The sequence below is a fragment of the Thermobia domestica genome, chromosome 12, assembly GCF_964235325.1.
Source record: "Thermobia domestica chromosome 12, izTheDome1.hap1.1, whole genome shotgun sequence".
Classification (NCBI taxonomy): Eukaryota; Metazoa; Arthropoda; class Insecta; order Zygentoma; family Lepismatidae; genus Thermobia; species Thermobia domestica.
In genome coordinates, this window is record NC_137465.1 from 156,171,954 (window position 1) to 156,197,591 (window position 25,638).

The window sequence follows — 25,638 nt, forward strand, 5'->3', positions numbered from 1 at the left end:
TATTGGTTTGTTGTAGATGTAAACACTGTATATGAAGTAAATTAATACTGATATTGAATCCCTGGAAGAATAATCTACATAAATCTTTGGAAGAAAATTGTAGTTTTGAAGATGAATATGGAGGCTTTAAACAAGACTTTTAAAAGATTTAAACAAGATTGATAGTACATCTATCCAGATTCTGCTCTATAGGATAATAGTTTGTTCGGAATATAAAATTGCATGGCATTACAAGTCTCTTCAGAAAGTAAGAGAAGCGTCTGTCTAGCATGCTAATAAATAATGTCGAAATCTAGGTTGGAGTTGCATTCCTTTTAAGATCGCCATACAACAACAACGTTTGTTCTAATATTTAGTTTTGTTAATTCATGTTCATTATTTGTTACATATGCAGTAACAATACAAACCTACGGGTTATTAAGATATGGTAACCCTGGTAATGCTGTAATTACGTACGTATTATCGTGATTGGAGAGGACAGAGCAAAAGTTGATATTGAAAAGTGTAAGAGGAAATTGACAATTGCTTGGCGGAATTGCATATATGCTATGGAGAATAGTTACAGGTTCAGTTTTGTTTAGTTGAACCCAGAACGTGATCACTAAACAGGGGTAATTGACATTCATACTCATTAGTGTGTTTACAGATCGGAGGTTGGCTCGGTGGTATTGTCGTGGCTTTAAGTTGAATCCAAGTTAATATCAACTTAGTTTTGTAGTGGTTTAATATTTGTGAGTTTCATTTGTTTTTTTTCTGTTTTTCCTCGCTTTCTTTGCTCCACTCTATCTTCTACTCGCATCCGTTATCATCTCTTTTACCTTTGTGTATAATTGTAGGATGATTTCTTGATTTTTTCTATTTATGTTAGTAAAATATCAACAGAATCTGATCCTTAATACACCAGGTGAACACTAAATGTAACATGTCTTCTTGCTTAATGAAACGATATTTTAGGTTGTCCAGAGTAAAATAGGCGACCGCGACAATCCCAAGAGTCACGAACCTAAGAAATCTCAGATCGGAGATGTTTCAAAGAAAATTTATTTACCTCAGATCTTTAAGGCTTAGAAAGAATAGAGCATAACAGAACAAATGCAAATTACTATTACTTATATCTTGAAATTTTGTAAGTCAAGGCTCCGAGAAAATTTTAAAACGTTACTTCAGCCATGACAGGATTAATGTTGTCCAGGGGAAAAGAAGTTACGATTATAGTAACTTAGTCAATAACAAGATCAAAGACACATTTACCTCCTATAAGGTGACGTCCCACTAGGATCAAACTCAGCTGCTGGTAGTTGGAGAGTGACTCTCAAATTTTGTAAATTTTTAAATATATTTTTTAGATAGGGTGTTGGCCGGAACATACAGTCACATAATGTTAATTGACGTAAATAGTAAGGAAGGGGGAATCGAATAGTATGCTGAGGCGGATTTTATGGTGATTCCTTTGACATGTTTATTCTTCATCGGTTATGAACTTGAGTATCAGAACATAGGTAAGATCGCATAGCGACGTAGAGATAGGAAGAAAATCCGTTTTCCGTTATTTTCCCTATTTTTCTTAATTTGATTATTCATTATCAATGATGACAAAATTTCTGTGGTTGCTACAACCACATTTTCCGTACAATGCGTTTCCCGTAGGAAACCACAACCATCAAAATTTAACTTAGTGGTTTATGCATTTTCAGGATAATATCTGCCATTCTGTTATTCCTGGAGCGTCGAACAAATGTAATTCCATTTCTCATCTAAAATAATAATGAAATTTAAGTCCAAAACCAACCAAAAGAAAATAAGTCTCTGTTATAAGAAATATAATGATTCAGTTAATACAAAATTAGCTATAAATTATCCAAATCAAAAATATTTCTTGCATTAACATTGCTGAATAAATGATTGTATAAAATTGACATTTATAACATGATGTCTGTTGAAACACATGTAATTTTCTAACACTGAAGAGATCAGAAAACAAAATGTTACTAAATTATATAAAACAGCACAAACTATGCGAGCAGTTTGTACTTGATATTGGCTTTTGAAACCTTCATTTCTTTGGAAATTATGGTGCGTATATATCCTAGTATCTTCTAACATTGAATAGAGTATGTACAATGCCTTAGATTTCCTTGTTGCCTGCCCAAACTATTTTCCTAGGATTATAAGATTTCGACTTACTACATCATTTTCCCAACACCTCGAATTTCCTCACTCCTCAATCAATCATTTTTGGACTAGTTATTTTGTTTTTAAATCTTCTTCATAGAAAAAAAAACCTTACTTCGAAATGTTGGTACACATTTCTAAATCGTCTTACAAATATTATATAGTATTAAAAAAAACATACATTAGTATCTGAGCTAGGTTAACTTTACGTAATTCGAACAACGTCTGTTATTACCAAATTATGTTATCGGTAACTAGACGTTATCGACTTAGGTGGTAAAAGTTACCAATAGTAATTGACTGGTGCGTGGAAAACTATTCACTGTTCTTTCGTTTTGATTGTTTAACAACTACTAACAATACGAGTGTTCTATCTTAAATGCTATCCTACTTTCAAACCTTTAAGCTAAATTGCGTTTCTGGCTTTGTAGGTACAGTAGTTGAATTCTATGAATTACTTTAAAGAATAATACTTTATTTCCAATTTGAACTCGAGTTAAACTTTTATTAGGCTAAATTGTGTTTCAAATGTTATTTTTCGGAATAAAAAATTAGGTATAATCAATTTTTTTTGTTTGGTTATTCTTACCAAATAGTTCCGTTAATAATGTAGATTTTTTTGCTAGCTTTGTATAAATTTAGCATGATATGTTTTATATTTTATTAAAATGGATTGACCAGATAGCTTTAACTAAAATTACTTCGGTGTTTTCTCTGAGAAACTTATGTATTGCTACTTTCTTTCAGTTTTTGTTTATTGACAGCGATTTTTAATTTAAGAAAAAAGAATGATAGAAGAGAACAACGTTGAAGTAAATGGCCAAATTCATTACCTTAGCTTTTTTACAGAGTCAGGCTAGGAATTGTAGGATAGAAAGAAACATTATCTTTTTCTAGCTGTTCATTTGTTGACGTTTGATAAAGCACTTCCTATTTCAAGAAATTTACGTTTCATTTATTTCTGATTACTGCTTCTTTCTCTCTCTCTCTCTCTCTCTCCCTCTCTCGATATATATACTACCATGTGGTTTTGGCATTCATTTTCACTTCATTTCATTCCAATATCTTTATCCCTGCGTGTGTTTTTCTTCTCTGATGAAAACTTCCGCTTCAGTAGTACTACCAGATGTACCAATTGTGAATATTAATAGTGGTGTATTCTTGTATGCAATGCTTCAACCAGGAAAATACTATTTATTTCTCACTATTTCGTCTTTGCAATTATCTATTTCCATTGAATCTGATTTCTAATTTACACAAACCACAAATTTGTGTTATAATGCGAAATACACACCAAAGTTATATAGTAAAGAACGTAAGGAGAAGCAGTAGTATAGATAAGTGATGTTCTTCAAATTGATTATGTTGATAGTGATTTATTGTACAAGACATTTTTTAACCTTCTAGTGAGTATACTACTGTATGGACACACAATATTTTCGGATGGAAGATAATTGATACCCTTTAGTTATCTATGGGTTTCCAGTTTGGCGCTTTAACATTCGAATTCAAATTTGTTCTGTCGTTAAAAATAGTTTGTAAACCATAAAGTAAAAAAGTCTATTGGATTATGTGAATAATTTTAAAATTGTTTATTTTAGTTTGGCACAATGAGTAATGCAAAACTTTTGCAAGTGAATAAAGCAATTGTTGATATGTTGTGCATAAAATATGCCGTTAATCTTATCAGAAAAAAATCAATTCCACAGAGACGAAGAACCCAAGATGTTACACATGAAGACATTTATGTGAAGACAATAAATCATCCTACTGAAGACCATGATGGATAACATTAGTTTTCTTTGATCCAACCCTTTAGTGACACTGTAAAATACTATATAGTGGACAACTATATAAAGAAGGTTGTTCACTCTATACCCGGCCACTTTTGAGTGGTACTCACCTTAAGAGATACCGCAACTGTCACCACCGATCATGTTCTATTAGACCTCCAGCATTGTAGACTGTCTTGCAGCATCGCATTTTACATTGCAGTACGCTCCAACACAGGACAGGCATGTGCATTGTATCCCACCACTCCCTACAAGCTTTCCAGAGACCATCTGGGGACACAGACAACGATGTTGAAGACGTCGTACAGCAATCTTAATGCACAAAAATTCATTGGACTGGCATCGGGACTTTTCACAGAAATGTCTTCAAACAAAATGACATGAATTTTTAATTCCTATGCCATTTCCTGATAGAAACACAGTGGTGATCTGTTGGTGTGACTCAAAGCCATGTCCATATGGATCGTCATCTGGTTCGTGTCTATTCCATACAACTGGTGGATGTCTCTCCGATAGGTAGGTATCAGGTTGAATTCTTGGAAGTATTCTGCATTCACCTTCAAGTTTTTGTGAATCTTGCTTATCATCAACTTAGATCATATCCGAATCCCGTGACAACCATAAAGCCACAAGGGAAATTTTCCCTGCACTAATGAACAAAGTTGATACGCCTTTGCCGTCAACGTCATGGTATATCATTGCCTGAATTTACCTCTAAAAATAAGATGAACATACATCCGTTGTGACAAGTCTTCAATTTGGATCCATCCAGGTACTTCTCATACACTTTCCTGTAGTTCAACTTACTTTCAGTATTGTGACGCGGTAGCAAGTGGTGTACCCCCTCTTTCCACATACATTTTAACTTGAGGCGTCTGCAAATTGTTTGTTCACAGTTGATGATGGAAGGTTGAATTCGTGGCTCTTATCACGTTGCGTCGGGACATTTTCTTAGCATATCAATTGACGGATCCATCTTAACACTACGGATATCACTTTTCTTGCAACCCTTTTCCTGGCGGTTTTCGTCGGTGAATGATTCGCAAACGGAGCCTGTTTTGTGTAACGTGCTACAATAGCTTTCACAGTAGTCAACCCGAGTGGTAACCTCTTTTCCCGACATTTTTTCACAATGCGTTCATACGAAAACTTAGCATAACGTAACCCTCTGAATAGCGGTTGATTTTCGGCGCCATTTGATAACACTCACTACCAATCCTACCGCACCTATTAGGGCAAACAAAACACTACTCCCACCAGCACACTCATAGTTCCAGCATGATACGCCAGGTGGCAGCATCGAATCGAAGATAGTCGGATATACAGCGAACAACCTTCTGCAGAATGCCATGACCAAGATAGATCATTGTACTTACAGAAAATACACGCAAATTTTCTCCAAATATGAAATAATTTATAGTTAAAATGTATGTTTTCCGAGCAGAAATTCTACGTTAATTTAATTGAAAATTATAGCTCGACTATCTTCATCCCTCTTTAAGATGCGTATTTGCATCAAAATGAGATGCTAAACTATCGTTTGAACTCAAATCTATCATTTTTCTTGAAAAGCTCATTCAATTGGTGAATCCTTGTTCCTTGTCAAAAATGTTAAAGCTCATCTTCTCTTTGAAATATTCATTTGAATCAGAATTTAGTTATTAAACTCTAGGTCACCTACGCTTTACTATGTTCAGAAATTTACTGGAGTGGTCTGAAGGAAAACCACTTCCTCAGATTCTTCATTTTACGAGTGTAATTACAATATTTTACATTTTTCCCTTTCCCTTTTTACAAGCGAAATGTTCCGAAACGCTGTGACACTGTCAACTTATATTTAACAAGTACACAATTGTAAGTAATTTTGTAAATTGTATTCTATTTTTAATAAGTAATAGAAACTTCCTGTATTAATTTTAATGAGAATTTCTAAACTGACAAGGAAACCGATTCAAGTGTGACACGAAATTGTGGACGAGTTTATGCGCTAATGGAGTATTTTTGTGCACATTTAAACCAAATAGAAGAGAAAACCCTCGATCGCTACCGTTCCTGATATATAGAGGAGTAAGGAGAAACCTGGTCCTCTGATATTTTGTGGATTTGCGGCTATATTGTGAAAGAATATGTTTGAAAATTGCATTGAAACTTTGATGCACCAGAGCGGATAAAAATGGTGTTGAATATTGAGGTGAGTGGCGTTGCTTTCACCGGTGGCCGAAAAATAGAATGGGTTATGAGGAATAAGAAACGCCATTAATACGAAGGAGAATATTGCGTGATATTATTTGCTAACATAGTATGTCTTTAGTTCGTAGGAAATGAGAAAAGGTGACACAAAAATGTATTAATTATAATGCCAGAGGAACAGAGAGACGTTATTATTGTGAACAAAAATACAAGGTGATATTCTGTATAAAAAGCTATAGAAAAACAAATCAAATAATAATAAAAATAAACACATATTGTTGCAAGCGTAAGCACGACAGTGTGTAGTTGTGTGACATATTAATACGCAAAATATGAGTCAATAAACAAAATTAGTATCTTCCACTTAAAAAACGAAAACCTGAACGCCTTATCTACTGTACATCATATACAGTTCTGCTCGGTTAATAACTGTAGAAATTATAAATGTTTCGAAACTTCGGACGGCCACATTTTTTTTTACATTTTTCGTCCTATTTGACTGATGGTGCTTTTCTTTGATACAGCGTACCAAGAAACCTATACATAGATATTTCAGGCAACAGTGGAACTCCGGTATTTTCGCCTTCCCCCTCCAAAACATTCTTCTCCTAGAACTTTTACGGACTCTTGGTTTTATAACCCTCATGTCTAAGGAGACGTATTACTACATTTTCGTGGATCAAGAAATTCTTTGTTTCAGAAGTACCTTTTAATTGTACCATCGCTACATATTCAAACATTCGCAAAATATCGGAGCACCAGCCTTTCATTTATTTCTCTATATCTCATAAACGGTTGAGATCGAGGGTTTTTCACTCTAATGGGTTAAATTGTACACAAACACTCTTCGTTCACGTATAAACTCGTCCAAATTTATTGTCACATTTGAATCTGTTTCCTTCTTAGTTTTATTTGTCTAACTTGAAGAACTCGTGAGATAGGATTTCTGTTTTTGTGATAATTTTAGACTCCCCTCTACATTCAGTATATCCTATTTGATGAATGTGACACGTTAGAAACCCGGCAAGAGCCAAGTGCTATATTGAAAAATGTATTTCAAACGGTATAGTCGTCTCCACTCTCCCTTAGAAGCAGAATTTTCAAAAACATGGGGCAAATATCCAATGATTTTTTAATTGAATACCGCAAATTTTATGTCCGTAGGATGGGGACTGCTGAGGTATTCTACTTCTGGTGTACTTTTTTGACTCATCGTTCCCCCAGAATATACTGATTTCAATAAAATTGATATCATAAAAATTCGGGACAGATCCAACTGGTAACTATGTTCTTAAATTTCTTTCAAATGTGTGCAGTCTTTTCCATGTTATATGAAACATACAAAGTCGATTTCCTCTCAGTATGAGTAAGGTCTCTCGGACCAGGGGTTGTATTTTGTCTTCAAGTGTCTTCGAACTGCCGAGTGGAAATGATACAACTACGCCCTCTAACAAGGATTCTCTTTTAACTCAGGGTTGCAAATTTTTGTATAATAATACTACTTTCAACTGTTCTAGCAATAAAGAACTACCGTTATTGATAAATCAAAGTTAATTTTACTTGTTGAATCAAGAAAAGTACAAGCAGTTGCTAAGAGCAAAAGAAAGTTGTTTTTGAACCAGCCAGTTGTTCCTCAAGCATTCGAACTGCTAATAACTACTGGATCATTAATGGCATCAGGCACGCGACACAGATAGCAACAGCTATCAGCGCGACTTCTAATCATTAAGAATTAGCGTTGCCTACAGTTTCATATGTTTTACAGCAGTAAACCTAAGGTATAATGTTACCAACGAAACGAGAGTAGAAGTGAACATACATACAAATTCGAGACGAGACAAGATATACTACTATTCTCGTACTCTTTTTAAGACCAGTCGAAAAAGTTTTCGAACCTTGTGGCCACCATTAGTTAATCCAAGACTTAAATCTCAAAAATATTTTATTGTTATATGATTCATAGTATGATCTTACAAAATGGTAAAATGATTGCGTGAACATAACATTTATTAACGTTTAAAGATACGCAACATACTTCAATGATAAGTAATATTTGAACGTTCATATATACCGGTATATTACACCCTCAGTGGACCTCACGTGACGCGAAAGATTCTGATAACTTTTACATGAAATCCAAATAAATTGGAGCATAAATTGTGTATAAACATTTACAAAACAAGGCGAAACCAAAATTCGAGAGGGAACGAGTTAAAAATCGAAGTGAGACGAGAAAGAAGTTTTCGACAATCGAAATGAGATTCGTCCAGAATTTACGATATCAAGGCGAAAAAGTGTTATTTTTGTGTTGTGATTAATATTAAACTGAGAACCTGATTCACACTCACTAAAACATAGTATGATTTACGAAAACACACCATACTTAGGTGTTATCTGTTTTGTGAATTAGTAACGTAGGTCTTCAGTACAGAAACAATACTTCGTTCTTTCGTTTTTACCTTCCATTACTACTAGCTTGTTTATAATTATATCCCTAAGTTTGTGCTCTGAGATGATTATAACATTGTAAAAGTGATTGTGCACATGTATTACCGAGAAGATAAGAGAGCTTATCATTGAGTCGTTCAGTTCCAAACCAGCTCTTGTCCATCTACAGAAAATATTGGAAAACGGAGGAACACTGTAAAATTGATATGTTTTGTAGAACTGGATATATTTGAGGATGTTCAAGTAATTCACATAAACACACTCAAGTATTTTGAGTTCTACAAAACAGAAGGATCGTACTGTTTTTCTCAGTTTTCCCGAGATTTTCTGTAAATGAACAAGACCTGGTTTGGAACTGGATGACTGAATTAAAATTTTACAGTACTAGTAACGTTACCTGAAAAATATTGTCAAGGATATAACATGTAATAATACATAAATCCCATTAAATTAACATTTAGATGGATGAATTTAAATTCTAACTTGTAGTTTTCGAAAATCATCGAAGGAAAAATATTTTTGTAAACATATAATTTGTTTATATACGATAACAGTGGCAACTCTTGATATGAAATTGATACTGAAGCGTAACTTAATGAGACTTTTAGGTTGTGACGCAAATAAAATAACATGATTGAATGTTGATACTGATGGAAATGTGATACACTTCTGCTTATAAAGACGTAGAAACCCTTTCCGAGACTAAATCCTTAAAAACAAGTGAGCCTAGATCTATCACAATTCCTACAGATCTATACTGAGAGCATTGTATTTTCCCTCCGTTCTTTATATAGACACTAGCTACAAGAAGTATTTTTGCCGAATTTGCGAACCTTGAAGATCGAGGATTGGAAACTCAAATTATTTTCTATATTTATTTCTTACATGAAAATATGATTAAATAATTAAAAGTGCAATATTTGTTACACAGGTCAAGTTCAATGCTGTGGTGTTAAAATTGGCGTTGGTTACTATATTGTATTTTGATTCACTTTTAGTTCCAAAGCAAATACTTATAATATTTCTCGGTTTAACTTTTCTAGAATAATCAGTGACACTTGGGTGGGTATGAAATTAGGATGCAGTAAACGCAAATAAGCGTGTAATTAGAAACTTGTACACCAAACTAATTTTATATCTAATAAAATACATTTCTATTGCAAGTATATTTGATAACTAATTAATCATACAATATTGACAAATTAGAAATATATTTATGTTAAAGTACATTCACTGCAATGAAGATACCTTCATTTTCTTAAGTATCACAAATATATATCCATTACTTACTGTAAAACAGAGTTATGCTCCCAGCTTTATGAAGAATGACCATATCATTTTTCTTAATAATCGTCCGATATGAATTTTCAAAATATTTTGTAATATATTAATGGCAAGGGGTGCGAAATGTAAACAAGTAAGAAAAAAGATATCTCTGCTGTGGCGTAACGTGTGAATGAAAAGTTTGAAACTTCTTCTCCTTCCCCAAACATGTCCTTCTTGCTGTTGTAAATGCAATTATGATCATTAATGAAATAAAAGGTAAATATTCACAGAAACAGTTATCATGACATTTTTAATAAAAGCCAATTCTGCAAAAAGTGGCTATAGGAACGGCCTGTGAGTCTTCGGTCCAGTGTTACAGTATAGAGCTGAGCAGCAGTACTCACATTACTGTACTTTTACACATGTTTTTACTACAATTATAATTATATCTATTATAATAAGGTTGAAGATGTAGATATTTAGAAGGATGGAAAAATCAGTTTAAAAGAGAGAATAAGTAAAGAAGCTCTGAAAAAGTAAATGAGGAAAGAAGAATACTGATGTTAGTAGCAAGAAAGGAAAAGGGCACTGTCTGAGGATAATTGCCTTATAAGGGATATTTTCGAAGGATTAGTTTTCGTAAGTAGAAAGACGGGAAGAAGAAGGTGTCAGCTCCTAGACGATATCAAGATTCTGATGTCTTAAAATCTAAGGCTGAAAATAAAAATGAATGGAGAACTATTGTTTATGTGCAAGAACTCGTCAATGAGGCTTAACACTGATGATGATAGTAAAGTTAGAGTATGCACATAATAAAAATATCTAGGATTTGTTGTCTTCATTACGATATATAGTAATGCCCTTAATAAGCATTAATAAGCAAATTTTACCATAAATGCAACGGTATAACCATTTTTGCCTTATCATTAACCAGCACAAAATTAAATGGGAATAGAGTAATTCAATAGATGACTTCGGGCTAGAAGTTATTCAGAAATACAATGGTGGCGTTATAATGTTAGTTGTTTATTGCTGTACTTGCACGCCATTTCGTTGTTTTTCTTGTATCCTGTTCACATCTATTTCTCGCTCGCTCTTGTCCTTTGCTGTTATGCGTTTTGTTTAAAACTTTTGTCTGATTCAAAATGGCGGATTTGAACATGGCCGCCATCAAAGCAACTCTTACCATACACCTAATATTTATCTACCTGCTTTTTATTTAATTATTATCATTAACACAAAATTTACAAAGTGGGGTAAAGCACTAATACATATGCTGCAACAATATTTAATTTCCCTTTTAACTTTTTACCAATTGCGCGTAAATCAAAATTAACGTCACCGTTGTTCTTCTGATTAAATTTGCGCCTTAAATCATGTATCACATGACCCTATTCCTATTTTAAAAACTTAACCTTAATTTAAAATGGCGGATTTCAAGATGGCCGCCGTCAGGTATACCCTTACTATATGACTTCCCCCTAGTCCTAATATGTACCCATATATTTGTTATTCACCTTTTGTCGTTACAAGAGGTCTTACAGGGCTTTTACCTCAAACTGTATGAAGACTATTCTGTACTTCCATGTGATGTTCTGATAGCTGTATCTCCTAAACCTCTGGAGCTTCGCACCTACAACTTCACTGAAATACTGACCACATTTAGTACTACTTTCTCATATTTGTCTCAGTCAGCAACTCGGTTCACCCAAACGTAAGGTTTACTTGTCAGAACCGAATGAAAATGTGCTTAAATTATAAATCGAAAGTCCCTAAAGCAGTGGTATGAGCAATTTCCATACAAAGCACAGCCGTTGTCTGATAGACTCATTCGATAATGATATGTTGTTTCTGCACGAGCAAATGTTACTATAATTGTGTGAGTAATATAGTTGTAGTAGGAGACCTTCTTTTGGAGTGCTCATTTGTGGATTGTAGTGTAAAGAGTCCTCCCATGTGATTAAGATGTTAGAGGCCAAGTTGCGACGTGCTGAATATTTAAACGTAATTGGGGCCTAGGATATGGAGTTCGTGAATATTATATATAACATAATAATTCATAAATACAATACGGATTCCTCAGAAATGCATGAAGATAAGCTGGATATGTAGAGCATAGTGATTTTTAAGAACAAGCCGTACCTGAAGTTGACCCGTCCAGTAGTGCAAGATTTTCACTTCCAGAGTAACAGGAACATTCACGTGAAAGTGAGTACGAACCATCGCCACCCAAAATGTCGAGGGCCAGTGTATTACAAGATATTGATGACAACATACTGGAGAACATTTTTGAAGACTATTACAATCTTTGTTTCATCTGCAACAGCAAATTTGTGGGGCACTATAAGTGCATTCAAAGTAAATCAAATTGCAAGGTAATATTATATTGTATGACTTTCCAAAGGCGAGACCGGGTGCACTTCAGGAAGACTGGCTGACACAATTAAAAACGATAAAAGAGTATGTACTGTCACAATTTGATAGGGAAAGAGTGCATGTTACTGCTGTTCATTATATGCATCTGCAAATGTGTTTGGGGCAAATTATCTTACAAGCTCTATATCTTATTCTGAAGGCCATAAGACACATTGCCCCAAACGTTTGAAAGAAATCTGCGGCAACATAACCACGAAACATTGGTGTGGAGGCAAGCAAAAAAGGCAAAACGACAAAAGATCATATATAAAGTTTTCTAACCGTCCTTGGCGTAGATGCACGTGAAGATAAGAAGAACATATTTTTGTGTCATTTGTATGGCCTGTGTGAGTTCTGGTCAGGCCATAGAGATTACACTCTGATAGCTGAAAGTTTCTCGAACAAGGATGTTACGCTCAAGATATTGCCACCGAAAACAACAAAATATTGCCAATCTTTTATTGTGTACTTTAGGTAATATAAGCTCTATGTGAGAAGGATCGTTGTTCCTGTAAGATTACAATGTAATAAACACAAGCACAGTTACACGATCGTCATTTCATCTTCAGATTTCACTCGTGCATATATAACAAACTTTCTGCATGGAAGTACAAGCCTATGTTACAATATCCTTGGCAAAATGCAGATTATGATCTTGACATACCAATAACATCACTTGGAAATATAATTAATGTGGCATTTGATATTGGCTGCTTGAATACAGAAATACTGTTTAATGTGAAAAAGTGGCTTCAGTCATATGTACTGTTCTACTTTGCTTTGACCACGTCATTGAAATCCCACACTCGCATTTTGAAGACAGCATAGGAAGTCAACACTACCACGTCAGTGGAGAAGGTTTTTTGCTCAGATAGCGTAATTATTTTAAGCAAAGAGAAATATAGCAATCGGCCCCGACATTAAAATATGTGTGTTCTTGGTCCTATTATATCGATGTTTTGTTTCTTCGCGTTACCAAGGTTCCTCTCTTGGACCTTGCATAGTTGACCATGCAAATGTCTCTCGTGGTAAAACGCAACATTTTGCGTGCAAATGGCTCATATCACTGCTTTTGAGATGAGCGATTTATATTCTAGGCGTATTTTCGTGCGGTCTGAGCAGTTGAGGTCACGCATATCTTTTGTAATAATGTCAAGGGCTACCTACGTCCATGAAAAATTTAATCCAGATCGAATTAGTTCTGTACAGCACATATGGTACATACTGTCCTTAGATAGGTGCTTTATATTTTTTTAAGAAAAAGAGGAAAATAAAATAAGGAACTAGACTTGTGATTGGAAGAAAACGATATAAATACGAGAACTTTCACTTAGAAGGAACAATATGAGAGGAATATACATACTTGTACGTTTAGTCCCAAATATAAAAAAAAAATAGTATCCTGCCATTTTATTTAGGAGTTGAAAAGAGTTGAAAGGTATATAACTAAGTCAAATCTTTTAGGTTTGATAATAGTTGCTGTTGTAAGTTGGATTTCACAGGCCCACCTCGGTTTCATCTCGTCGCTGTTACATTTCGTAATCCTTCATGATATTAGCAGGGTATATTATACGTGAAATGTGTTCACCAAATTTTAAAGTTCTATATCTAACAGTTGCGAAGATCTTAGGTACTACAACAAAAATATAAGATCCCGCTTTTAACTTTAAGGGCTTCATTTCTAAAAATCTCGTCTTATCTTGAACTTAGGGTACCTGGATATTATTTCTTCAAAATTTCGAAGCTCTTCTTCAAATAGATTCAGTAATGAGAACCTTCCAAGCCTTGCCTTTTGTAGTCGAATCCCAACTTTCGTCTTATATGCAAAGGAGATTATTTTTTGCAATTTTTTTGTCAATCCCCTAGTAACATCTGTTGACATTCAACCACAATGCTATTTTCTATTCTACGTTCTATTTCTAATTAGAGATTTACTGTTAGGGGTCTGGAAGTTGAATCAAGATCATTCATTCTGCATTCAATTCCATTATTATTGGCTAAGTGCAATGCATTTATCATAATGCAGATTTGAAGCAGGAAACATTAAATTTAAAGTTCATTAAATTGACCTATATTTGGAGAAATTATACACAAAAAATATCTTTCCCAAATTTTCCAATTTTTCCACAATAGAGGGTTCCTTTGCAGGAAGCTCAAAATTTTGCTTGAATTTTGCAATACTAAGTAAGACTGAATTCATGTCTAAGAGAAACGAATTGCTGAATGTTGAACAGAGTTATCACAGAAAGAAACATAGAGATAATGGGCATGTGACTAACTCCAGAATACAATCAGGGTCTGGAACTCTGTGCCTCAATCATAATCTTACATAATCACGTTATAATTTGAAAGCATTTGATCTCCCCTACCACGCAATAACGCAAGAACACTGAGGAGGTTAAGGACATAAAACATAGACTTCCAATGATTGGAAGAAATTAACATACTGTAGTCCGAAGAATCACATAAATCCTTATTTCAAAAGGCATGTATTTCGCAAGTATCAAGAGGCGTGTACTTCGAACTGCCTATTTTTTATCGTTAAACAATGCGGTGGGTGGGTTTTAGTGTAGGTCAAAATTTTTAAATATTTATTTCTCTTTATTATCAGACCAAAAATCATCATTGTCAATGGGGTCATTCTGTTGGACATTTTAGTTGACAGATCCATTCTGTTACACAGATGTTCTTCCTAAACATAAAGTGGTCTTACATGAAAACAATGATCAAATACACATAGTGAAGCCTGTTGAGGTCTGATTTGAGAAACATCAGGGTTAATTTCAGTACATCTTCTGGCACGCCTCAGCCCTCACGCCTCATGTTTCTATTCCGTGAGTAGTCTCTCAGTACCTGTGCGTTGTCTGTGCTCTTGGTTGGTTGCGGGATTAGTGCGAGAGTGAAATGGAATTGAGGAACTTGTAGATATGTTGATTTTAATGGGTTAGCTAGTGAAAACAGTCATACAGCTACAAGGTTGTATCACAACAGATATTAAGACAGGTGACATCCAAAGTACTTAATGTTTCCGAGGCTGGTTCGGCGTTTATGGGAAACGGGAAACTTCCGCCGATTACTTCACGACCGCGGAAGGAAAACACAATCAAGACTCCAGACCTTAAAGAAGAGGTTCTTGATCGTGTGACAGAACATCCTTCGACAAGCACTAGAGCATTAGCACATGAAGCGGTTGATCACAGTATTGTTTAGAGAGTACTCCGTGAACAACTACACTACCATCATCCACAGAAAGTTCAACACTTGCATCGTACAGATTTCACACCCCGTGTGGTGTTTCGTGAATGACTAGTGCAGCACTGTTTGCACGACCCGCAGTTTCATGCCTCAATACTCTTCACAGACGAAGCCTGTTTTACGAGAGAGAGTGTACTCAATAGCCGGAATAGTCATGTGTGGGCCGACGAAAATTCCCATGGTACCATAGTGCATGGACATCAACACAGATTTGGGGTAAATATCTGGGCAGGCATCGTCGGTAAGAAGCTTATAATACCATATATCATACCCCCTCGCTTATCTTGTACGCATAATACAATATACGCATTTTGTACGCATCTTAATACCATATATCTTGTACGCATGGTTCGTGCAAGAAACACTCCCTGAATTACTATATGTATCTTTTGATGTTCGTCAAAGTATGTGAATTCAGCATGACGGGGCTCCAGCACACTTTGGAGTAGCTGCTCGCCAGTTCCTTGACTATTCCTTTTAACATAGGTGGATCGGAAGGGGAGGTCCTATTTCTTGGCCGGCACGATCCCCTAATCTCAACCCAATTGATTTCTTATTGTGGGGTTATGTACAATCTCTCGACTACGACACACCTGTACAGAACAAAGAAACCCTCATTGCACAAATCCTCACTGCCTATGACATCATTAACACGAAACCGGGTATCTTCGAGTAGATGAGACGAAACTTCTTACGGCGATGCCTTATCTGTATCGAAACCAGAAGTGCTACTTTGAGCACCTGCTGTGAATATAAGTACATTTGCTCCTTTTACCGGTATAATTTTCCACGCAATGTACGATTGTTGCACTTCTCCTCATGCGTCACTCCGTTGTAATTTATTACATACATATCTGTTGCTCCAAGATCCAGCTTCCTAGGATCGCTCTCAACCTTCGGTGATATACCGGTTTTCAGATCCCACATTTGCCACAATTTATACAGCTTTCTTAACGCCGAAAAATCTCCCCTGTTTTGTTATGTCCTCTTAAATTACTGTCAATTTTCCCTACCCCTTTTCCCAACGCTTCGATAGCGATTCAGTACATTTCTGCGATTCTTCTCTTCCGCCGGCACTGTTTTTCATCGATTTGTACATGAATCGAATTTCCAGGTCAAATAACGCACGATTTGCTTTGATCCGACCTTTCTCCGACAGTCGTATTTTGGTACATTTTCGGCAGGCTATAGCTCAGAACTGACGCATTTTCGGATAACAAATCTTCTTATCTTAAATAAATTCTTTTGTCATCCTCTATCATCCCTTGAAGTTTGACCCATCATTAAAGATACACCCTATATATATATATATATATATATATATATATATATATATATATATATCAGTATTTTATGTAGATATCGCTTTATACTGCAGTCAGAGACAGATAAGAAATCTTCCTATTTCTACTTTACCAAAGAAAGTTTTCTTCATATTAATATCTTGCCATCATCTTAAGAAAGATATTACTTTGAAGCTAAGGTTAAAACGATTACTTACAGGACAAAAGAAAGTAAAATGAAATCATACAAACGACAAGGAGTGTGGAAGTTCCAAAGTTGCGCGTCAATGAAAACTCGATCAATCAAATACCACCATGTTACATTTTATACTCTTGCTTTAAAGTAACAACGTTCAGTTGATGGAGTTTGTTTCTTAACTACATTAAACGTTTTTAAAGGATTCAGCAAACACACTCACCATGTTTAAGTAACGTGCAAAGATGTAGAGGAAAATTTTGGAAACTTGTCGAGGCGGTTGCTGTGATGTCAAAGCAACACTTAAGAGGACAGATTAATGACATTTTAATGTTTCCTACCCTTAATGTTGTCATTTACTCTGAGATTGACGCTCTCTTTCTTGTGCGGAGAATATTTTCAAAGTATTCATGCCACAATTTCACCAGAAAATTCATTTGCGTATGCCTTCCATTGGCCTGTATATTTACGGCTCAAATTGATTTATAAACGTTATTTAGCTCTTTCAATACATATTAGTGTTGAGTCTCTGTTCCAAGCCAGGGAATATTACTACAGGTTGTTTAGAAACAAAGACTGCTTGAGAGGGAAGTCAAATAGGTAAAATTGCTATCCACTGTTTAGGAGAGAATTTCTTTTTTTCTTTTAAGTCGAAATTTATCTTACTATATATAAAAATTACATAGTAAACTAGAACTTAAATCTATAGGGATCTTTAAAACTTCGATCCAGATGCCGCAAATCTTAAATATGTTCTATTAATATTACCATTGCTGTTCAATGTTCAGCGGTTCTTAAAGTTCTACACTCAGTTGTGCTGTATGAACTCTATTTTCATGTCTCAACTCTATTCAATGTTCAACTGTCCTTCTCAGCTAAACAAGAATTCTCTTCCCATATTCGTTTTTCTCTAATGTTGTTTGGATAAGAATTCTGTATGAAATCAACACTTTGAACATTGTTGTTCTCGATAGATCTAATAGAGGTAATATTTTTTAACTAATTGCGTATCCACAATTTTCTCCCTTTTTCTAATATTGGGAGGAAGTTTCCACTTTGAATCTCAAACATCTGAGCCGTACGATTGTGCTCACGAATCCGTACTACACTACCTGACGTACCCAACTCAACACTAGTGAAATAAAATATTCAGTAATATTCAATATTCAGTGTTTTCAACTTGGTTATATTACATATAGCATTGTGAATATTTAAATTATGTTGAAAACTTTCTATATATGATGATAGGTGTCCCTTCTTAGTCAAGCGGGAAACCGCTAAAACCAATTTGGAAACTTAACTAACGGTAGTTTTACACAATGTTATTTTCCAAAGTTGAAGTAGTTATTTCTACATTCATGATGGTTGTATTCTCTTTGCGTAATCTCAATCTTCTAAGTAGCAAAAAGCATTGAATGCATTTTCTAAAATAAGTTATTACAGTATGCAGACTAAGTACATAATACTGTATCTGCAACAATTAGTAGTGAATGAGGTCATTTTACAAATGGACCAAGTTAATTAAATTTATATGTTCAAAGGTTGTTCGTTTCAATCCGACCAATTTGGAAATATGCTGTCACTCGCGAACTTGAGCTAGATTAATGAGACCGGGCTAGTTGTCAGTGTGGTATCTCAACTTGCAGATGCCATATTGTCTGTTGATACTAGTAAAATGGTGCCGAAAGTGAACCGTTGTGTTTTATTAGGAAGGGTACATTATAGCTTTTTCCAGCAAAATTTATCAAATAATCGAGTATTGAAGCAGCGTCGGGAAAATTATTCAAACATTCGATGGGCTGTACTTAAACATAACATAGCGAGACAAACAAAAATGGGTCTGAATGAGAAACATGGAGAAATATTCACCAACAAAAGGACCATTCCAGTTCATCAGCGAAAGCATCGACTGAATTGTTTCTTCGCATTCGTCGACTGTAAACCTAAAATGATCCACCACTCCAACGTGACATGGCCCAGAAAATTAAAATTACACAGTCCACGTTTAGCCACGTCATTCGCGTCGTTTTAATTTTCAACCACATCATTTTTATTCTCTCGCAACATCTGTTTGATGGTAAACTTCCATCAGAGAAAACTACTGTGATTACATTTATCATCATAGAAATACCAAACTAAGTCAATCAATAAAAAATTTAATGTTGCTACGTGAGAACCTCTGTGTTAAATAAGTCTGGATTGGGTCGTTCTCTTTAAAGGTAAGCATTCTACTCGTAACACTGATTATGCAAGACATACACTAGTGATACACTCACTTTAGGAAATGAATAGTGATTTTGTTCGCGTACAAACCTAAGCATTATTCTATGGTTGCTCTTTATGTTGAATCACAACCAACGCAATATATATTATGAACATTAAATGTGTAATTTTCAATATCATGTACAAGTGTTACAAAGTAAGTACGATTGGTAAGTTACATATATTCATTGTTTGTATTGGTGAAATCCACTTTCATTGGAGATAGATAATTGTAACTATGTGAAATGAAGAGAAACGAACATTATCTGGTTGAAGCACTGCAAACCAGAATTCACCACAATTATTCCGTTGTCGGATGACTTGGTAATATCACTGAAGCGGAAGTTTTCATCAGGGAAGAAAGAACACAAAAGGAAAAAGACTATATGAAATAAATGCAGTGAGAATGATTTGCGAAATGGACCACACTGGAACACAGCGTTATATATACACAATGTGTGTGTGTGTGCAATCAGAAATAAATGAAACGTAAGTTTCTCGAAATGGCTAAAGCTTTTTCAAATTCCAGACAAATGAACAGAGAACAAAGATGGACATAACTTCCTTTCCTTCTTAAAAGTGTTAACTCTGCAATAGTTAGGTAATCCATTTTACTATTTACTTTGTTTACTCTCTCTCTCTCTCTTTCTTATTTTCTTTATATTGGTTGCCCACACGAAGCATTATTGAAAATCTCGTAAAATAGACTTTTCTTCCTTCTAAAGTTGTATTTTGTCCATCCTATCCTTGATTCGTATAAACGAATATTTTACGACACATAGCAATTTTTATTATTTATTGTTTAATATTCTACAGCCTGTTCTTCAAGCAATATTTAAATTTAGCTGTTTCCTATATTCCAATACTTTAGTTATTAATATTACACTTTCTTTCCGTTTTAATTATCAGTTCTTTACTCTTACTATTTCGTAAAACTAAATTTGTTTCTATTTACATTTAAATTGCCAATACTTCTCTTGCTTGCCTTCTAAATTGTCTTCCTCTTACTGTAACCTTGTTATTTTCCCGAGTTCTCCTATCTTCGTTAAGAGAGTGTCTTACGGCAACCCAATCTATTGAAATAACAATGTCTGGACGTTCGTTAGATTTGTCTATTTAGACTGCAAACGGAGTAATGTAATTTTATTGTGATAAACCTAATTCAAAAAATGTTCCTTTAGTTGTTGTCTTTATTTTCAATTATTTAATTCGTAATAGCGACATTTATTTATTTATTTATTTCAGAAAACAACAGGCGGATGCCTAATTACAGTTTTCCATCATGATAATATAATTTAAAATACACTTATGATAACAAAATAATACGATTGCAAAATACTTTAAAATACATATAACATGATCTACACCTTATTTATTTAGAGTAAAATTCTGTCTATAGCTAAAAATGTCTATCTCTGGGTGCTTTTCTGACATCTTATTATACAATAAACACATTTTTCTGACAGGCGATACATCCAATGCATTAGTCCTTTGCGTTGAGAGATGAAATATGCTATTATGGGGTCTGGTTGCTCTATGTGGGACGTGAAGTTTGATTTCTGATAGTAAATATTCTGAATCTACTGTACTATGTATTATTTTATGTAAGAAAGATAAAATGAAGTGAGTCCTCCTGCTTTCAAGTGATTGTAATGAATATTTGCTTCGAAGATCTTCATACTTCTCAAATTTCGGATATATCCCTGTTTCTTTATATGTTAAAAAGCGCACAAATTTATTTTGAATGTTTTCGATTTTACTTGTATATTTCTTACTATCAGAACCCCATATTATCGCTGCATATTCCACCTTAGACCTTTCATAGGCAATGTATAAAGTTTTGAGGACATCGGTGTTAGAAAAATCACTTCCTAATCTCATCACAAAGCCAAGGTTCCTAAAGGCCTCACCAACTACTCTGTTGACATGAATATCAAATGATAGGTTTGACTGCAGAGTGACTCCAAGATCAGTTATATAATCCACTCTTTCAATTGGTGTTTGATTAATAGTATACACATTGCGGACATAGTTCATTTTCCTGGTGTATGATACTACTTTACATTTTTTTTAATATTTAACAGCAATTTGTTTGATTCACACCATTGGAAAATATAATTTATATCAATTTGCAAAGAAATAGCGTCTAACTCCGTGGAGATGCTACGATAGATTTTTAAATCGTCAGCAAACAATAGTTTGTGGGAGGATGTTATTACAGGTGGTAAATCATTAACAAATAATATAAATAATAGAGGTCCTAAGTTCGATCCCTGAGGCACACCAGAGTCTACGACATATTCCTCAGTTAGAATATTTTTGTATCGAACGCGATGTTTGCGTTGGCAAAGATAGGACGCTATAAATTGTTGAAGGTTTCGTGAAAAATTGAATGTCACAAGTTTGCTTAGAAGTATATCGTGATTAATTACGTCGAACGCCTTGGAGAAATCTGTATAAATTACGTCTACTTGTTCCTTTTTATCAACTTGATTAGCTATAAAATGTGTAAGTTCTGAGAGATTAGTTACAGTTGACCTCTTTGGCATGAAACCATGTTGAAAGGGAGATATTACTGACCGTACATGTGAGTAAATTTTTTCATATATAATAATTTCAAATACCTTAGATGGGGCAGATAGCAGTGTTACCGGTCGATAATTTTTTATTTGGTCAGTAGAACAACCTGTCTTGGGAATGGGACAGACGTCACCAATCTTCCATTTCATAGGAAACGTAGAAGAAGCTATTGACTTGTTAAAAATAGCCTGTAGGGGATGTTTCAGTATTTCTGAGCAGCCTTTAATGATGTACGGTGGTATTTTATCCGGCCCACAAGATGACCGTGGCTTAAGTTTTTTAATAGCATTCTCAACATCTTCGATGTCTATAAAGTTAATATTTAATTTGTCCAGAATTTCCGAATTATTGTATTGCTCCATAGGAATAAGATTATAAGTTGATTTATTGTGTGTTACTTGAAAATTTGCCATAAATGCATTTGCAATAGCAGCATCGTCACTCAAAGTTTGATCGTTATAGTGAAACAAATTACTTCCCGAATTACTCTTTATTTTTAACATACGTCCAGAAAGTCTTAGGATTGCTTATAATATTGGCCTCACAGTTGTTTAAGTATGCATTGTATGCCTTGAAATTTCTTTTTGCGAAAGAGCTCTCAATTCTTTAAATTTGTTGTAGTGATACAGTGCGTCCCAAGAACCCTGCTTCCATTTCTTATGGTGATATGATTTGCTCTTAATTAATCTAATTATGCCACTTGAAAACCAAATAGGATAATTGAATCTAGCTCTTTTTTTCGGAATGCACCGGTCAAAAATACAATAGAGTATATTATAGAAACAATCCACAGAGCCGTCCACAGTCAAACTACCTGTGATAGGTTCCCAATTTGTTTGCGATATTTCGCGGTACAGTTTATCAAAGTCAGCTTTAAAAAAATTATAATCTCTTACTTCGCTTTTCGTTGTACATTAAGCATTTCTAAAGTTAATATATTTATATTCGATTAGTAGGGCTGGATGGTAGGCATCCTCGGATACAAGGGGAGGGTGTTCGTGTATGACCTCTACGCTAGTAAGGTTTGAGAGTATTAAGTCAAGTGTTTTGCCGTATGAGTTTTTAATATTATTGAGAGTTCGTAAATTATAAAAATTCATTAAATGAAATAATTCTTGACAGGTTCCAGTAGATGCTAAGAAATTAAAATCAGTTCCCGTGACCTGTGAGAGATTATAATCGCCTGTCAGAAGAATGTTACTCCCTGGTTGTAGTACGCTAAATATGTATTCAAAATATTCTCTATATGTTGATTGATTCGACCCAGGTGCAATATACACAAGACATATATATATACAAGTAACCGTATCTACAAAAACTTTTACTGTAATACAGTCCACACTAGGAATGCTTGGGGGAGGAATTTTCTGTACTCGATATTTTTTATTTACTGCTAATACAACACCACCACCCAATTTTTTACCAGAAGTAATACTATTTCTGTCAGCTCTTAACACGACATACCGCAAATCAAATAGTTCAGAGTCATTGTGACTGTCAGTAAGCCAAGATTCAGTTAATGCAATTGCCTGATAGTTGTTACTTAATACATTTTCAGTCAGTACTTTTAGCTTGGTACGAATTCCTCTTACATTTTGAACATATATATTAAAATTATCACCTTTTCCCCTAACTATGTTGTCACTTTCACCTCTTACTTCGAATGTTTTTGTACTTACGGAAGTGTCCTTGGTGCACCCCCCTCACGCTGATATATTTCTTCTTACCTTGGAATGTCCAGATGGAGGGTTGGGGGAGGGAGCGGATGCTTCGTTTTCTTGTCGCAAGTTCTGTCCAGATTTTCCTTGTTCTTTATTGACAGGTGCCTTAGGCGGTTCAGGTGTCTGATTGTAAACTTCCTCGGCCTGGTCAGTTTCTTGGAAATACCTCCCTTCATTGTTCTGGAGTTCAGTAAGCGTGAATCTTTTCCCTTCAATATACAAATACCGGAAATTGATATTTGCATATTTCCCTTCTTTGCGTGCTTTCATTAAATAGTACTGTAGTTGTTTACGCTCTTGTCTTACTGAACCAGAGTAATCCTGATCCACGTAAATGTTTGTTCCACGAAGGTTATTTCTATTTTTTAAGACGTATTCCTTTTCTTGTCACTCAAAAACTTACACACTATGGGTCTTGTTCTGCCCTGACACTTTCTTCCAACGCGGTGAGCCCTCTGTATAAGTTCGTCATCAGTTCTTAATTGCAGTCTATCACTTAACAAATCACACACTTTTTTCTCTGTAGTCGCCCAGTCTTCATTTTCTTCTTCCTTCACCCCGTAAAACACTAAATTTTGTCTTCGTGATCTGTTCTCGAGGTCATCAATTTTTTGTTCTAACAATGCATTATATCGATGTAGTTCACTTAATTCACTCGACACTTCCAATAATTTCGTCTCGATGGTATCTACCCTATCAACCAATTTCGTTACAGTTTCCCTCAATGTCTTGATTTCCGTTGTTAAGCGTTCATTAGCACCACAAAGGGATGCAACTTCGGCCACTACTTTTTCATTGGACGCGCGAAGAGATGATACCATGTCTTTGATTTCTGCAATATCATTACGTTGAGTGCTTGGAGGACCAGGATGCTGTTCTACACCACCGATGATTAATAAAGTAAATATTATTAATCCGTAGGCAAAAAATACCTTCGTATAGCCTGATGTATTCACTAACACAGAACATGATGACTCTTTCAAAGAAATTCTAAATAAGCCTATTCTGGCTCTGTAAATTCCAAGCTCAACACCCATCACGGTTCACTACACTCAGGAGCGAGAGAAAACACGTCCACTCACTACGGCGACATATAGCTTCTTCCAAATTTATCATTATTTCTTATAAGGAAATTCTGAGTATAGTTAGCTAATTCATAAAGAAACCTTACGTAAGCTGTCTAAGTTGGACTGAGCCAACCAAACAGTTGTTATTTCAATCAACTTTAGTGTTGAAATAGCTACTTTTGTAACTTCACACATAATTACAGATAATTTCAAATATTCTGTTCCAATAAGTAATTTAAGTTCCAAAGCGAAATAAAATTTCTAGTTTTACATCCCATGATTTGTACTCTTTAGGTTAAAGGAGAGAATGATTAATGAAAGTGAATGATAATGAAATGATTCGTGTAATAAGATTGAGGAAAGGAATTTCCACTAAAAAGGCGTTGTCCAACACAAACTCGCGAGATCAGCGATCGTAGCATCAGTCCATTGCAAAAGGGGTTACCACTGATAGGTTCATTACTATTTTCAGTGATTTTCAATGTTCCGAACTATCGGACTCAACAAGGAAACGGATACAGAGAAATCGACGACAATTAACAAACCATCTATGCTACTGCAAAAGAACTTGAATACCAAATACGTAGATTTTGGTTAGATCATAACATTAACGCCTCATACCGGACCACTACACGCAGCGGCTACCATCGAGCAGTCGTATTTACAGAAAAAAATCAAGTTTGAGAGTTTCATATTAGCGATATGGTTATTGTGTCTTTGGCGTGGGGAACCGGGTTCGATTACCCGCGGGAGATCATCTGGTTAAGATCTTACGTTAAACTGTAGGCCAATGTCTCTGATAGCCTCGATGCTGAAAGGAATGCTAATCTCTAAATCAACCGCCTAACAGATCTATGTATTATAAATAAGAAATGAACGTAGCGATATTTGACGGCTAATTCCTTCTAAATCTCTACACTCATTTTAATGATTTTTGGTACATAAATGGGCACTGGGCAAACTTAGATTTCCAGTACAGTATCTTTAAGT

The 25,638-nt window shown here is 34.9% G+C and overlaps 1 protein-coding gene across 1 annotated transcript in view; it reads left to right on the plus strand.

Moving 5' to 3' along the window:
* The window catches only part of nan (transient receptor potential cation channel subfamily V member nanchung), a 743,452-nt gene that overhangs the window by 701,954 nt on the left and 15,860 nt on the right, over nucleotides 1-25,638 (plus strand). The gene's annotated exons all lie outside the window — the stretch shown is intronic.